General features: G+C 38.7%; 1 long non-coding RNA gene across 1 annotated transcript; it reads left to right on the forward strand.

Annotated features, from left to right (window-relative positions):
* The first annotated feature begins 56 nt into the window (after positions 1-56).
* Positions 57-904, forward strand: LOC103132725 (uncharacterized). Its single transcript, XR_475608.1, has 2 exons — positions 57-379; positions 468-904. It is a non-coding gene; the product is annotated as an uncharacterized LOC103132725 (long non-coding RNA).
* The last annotated feature ends 2,218 nt before the right edge of the window (positions 905-3,122 follow it).

Consider the following 3,122-nt stretch of genomic DNA (forward strand, 5'->3'; position numbering starts at 1 on the left):
ACTAAATGAATAAAAGTGAAGTTCAGTTAGATTTCCATGATGATTAGTCATTAGTTTCCTGATGTCCTTTTAGGCTTCAGTGAGTTTCTTCAGGTTGTTACTGAGGGATTTCCTTTCTCCTCTCTGTTGGAGCTTTTCCTGTGTTTGGAGAAATGAGTTGTGCTGCAGCAGCACCAACTGTCCTTCCTACATCCACTGCAGTTTGCAATCCAGATGTTGGACTGTTCCTGTCTCAGTGGAGGACAATGTGTGTCTGAGAGACATGTAATGTCCATGTTTGCTGCTGAAAGAGACTGATGGTCTGACCCCCCTCCTCCTTTCAGGGTGGAGCCTGCTGGACCCCGATTCTTGACACCAGGTCCATGGAGACTGAGGAGATGTAAGTGTGTTTTTTATCTGATTCATGACAACAAAGCAGCTCACATTTAACCATCTTCAAACTGGATTGTGTTTGTTCTCTCCATCAGATTCCTGTCAACTCACCATCGACACAAACACAGTGAGCAGAAAACTCAAACTGTCTGAAGACAACAGGAAGGTGACATGGGAGAAGCTTCAGTCATATCCTGATCATCCAGACAGATTTGATAACTGGAATCAGCTGCTGTGTAGAACTGGTCTGACTGGTCGCTGTTACTGGGAGGTCGAGTGGAGAGGAGAAATTGAGATATCAGTGAGTTACAGAAGAATCAGGAGGAAAGGAGACAGTGGAGACTGCATGTTTGGAAGGAATAATCATTCCTGGAGGCTGATCTGCTCTAATCATGGTTACTCTGTCTGTCACAATAACATAGAAACTCGTCTCTCCTCCTCCTCCGTCTCTAACAGAGTATCAGTGTATGTGGACTGTCCTGCTGGCATTCTGTCCTTCTACAGAGTCTCCTCTGACTCACTGATCCACCTCCACACCTTCAACATCACATTCACTGAACCTCTGATTCCTGGATTTGGGTTCTGTTGGTCCAGTTTTGGTTCATCAGTGTTTCTTTGCTGATTTGAGTCTAAAGATTTTCCTCTTGTCAGAGAAACTCTCTCACTGTTGAACAGATAGTTCATCTCTACAATCTATTTCTTGGCGAAACTTTTCTGATTGAGTCCTTGGAAACTTCTTCTTCTTCCAGTCCTTTAAAGATGGAAACTGGGATTATTCCAGGATTATTCCAGGATCCTCATGTTTTCCTGTTTGTTTCCATTCAAAGCTTCACACTGAATATCAAGATGTTGTTTCTCTTATTTTTTCCTCTCATTCATCAGATTTCATTGAAATGTTAATCAGTTTTTCTCACTGAACATTTTCTGTTTCTGTCGGCTCCTATTTTCCTAAACTCGTCAGATTTGAATATTAAATCTTCCTTTTGTTTATTTGCAACAGTTTTTTCATGTATTTTAGAGAAATAAAAACATTTTTCATTTGGTTCATTTGCTGCTAATTCTGTTCTTTTCCTGTTCAAATTAAAATATTTGCATTAAAAATATTTTACATCAACTCTGCCTTTCAGAAACTTCTACGCTCTAAGAAATAATCCTCTATATTTACAGTAACATACTGGTAGCTATAGACGCCAGAAGTTTACTGTAAATGTACAGTAGCTGTACCGTAATTAATCTTGACGGTATATTACCGTCAATGCACTTACGGTACGGATACTGTGAAAGAACGGTAAAATACTGGCGTCTGTAGCTGCCAGTAGTTTACCATTCTTTTGAAAGACTGTTAATCTACAGTTTTTTCTGAAAGAACGATAAAAAAATACTGAAACCTACAGACGCCAGTTTTTTTTTAACCATTCTTTCAGAAAAACGGTTAAAAAAAAGCAAAAAAAACTGGCGTCTGTAGATACCTGTATTTTACTGGACATTTACCTTTTCAATCCTGTAATTACCTTTTAAAGTGGTGTATTGTAAGTAAATACTGTAATGACGCCAACACACCGCAGATATAGTACTGCCAACAGGGTTTATTAGAAATAAGAGCGAGCAGCTGCGCCTCTAACAAACTGTTACACTCAACTGAATAGCTTCACTGCTAAAAACACACTGANAGAGTTTCACATGCACAACAGTGGAAAAACACACAGAGAACAACAATTCACCATTCAACTTCAGACATATCTAGAGTTTTTATTCAGACAATTAAATACATAGAAAAGCAGATCAGCATCAGACCCAAATCACCAAGAAGTCCAAACCACAAAACAAACATTAATTACCTGAGAAAAGTAGAAGAATGAATAAAAATGGTCACCCTTCTCCATTCACACATAGCATATTGGTGGAGAACGTGGTGCTAAATGACCTGCAGACGACCTGATTCTAGACGGTTGGTAGGTAGATGGTCAGTCAAACTTTAAAAACAAACCAGCGTTCTGACAACTATCCCAGCATGCTCCGCGCGCTTCTTCTTCTGCGGGCGAAAATGAAGTCAGTGGCTGCTTACCGTAGTTGCTGGACCTGTTGTGGCTCAATATTGGTGCATATATGAGGCGCACCGGATTATCAGGTATAAGATAAACAATAAAACAGATGGCAGCTCTATCTAACACACAGGTCATCAATAGAGTGAACTCTGGAGGGAACAATCAGTTCTCAGGAACACAGATATTTAACACAGCAATCAAAAAGTTTTAGCACCTCACGACATTACTGATTAACATTAGACTGAATATTGATTAATATTAGACTGAATATGAACTAAAGTATGTCAAGAAAACTGGCATGGACTTGTGAGATCTCTCTAGGTACACGCAGAAAGCAGGGTAAAGGCCTGAGGAGTAACAATGATCTTGTGTATTGATTTAAGGATGATTAAAGAAATGAAATACAAAATACATATGTGTGTAATAGTTGGAATGAAATACATAGGTGTGTTGAAATGATTTATGTCTTGTAATCACAATGTCTGTAATGTATGACTGAAATATATAATCTGTATTCATGATCAGCGGTAACAGTAACAACTTAATTGTTATATATTTTCAATGATTTCAGATAATGGTAAAACAAATTGATTATGTTTTGAGTTGATTGTGTTTCATGGTACATTATAAGAAGACTGTAGAGTTGAGCACAGGAAAGGAAAAGAGTAAACTATGTCACAGGCACTAAGCTGGGCGGAGGCCTCA

Source organism: Poecilia formosa, unplaced genomic scaffold, assembly GCF_000485575.1.
Source record: "Poecilia formosa unplaced genomic scaffold, Poecilia_formosa-5.1.2 Scaffold1249, whole genome shotgun sequence".
Taxonomy (NCBI): domain Eukaryota; kingdom Metazoa; phylum Chordata; class Actinopteri; order Cyprinodontiformes; family Poeciliidae; genus Poecilia; species Poecilia formosa.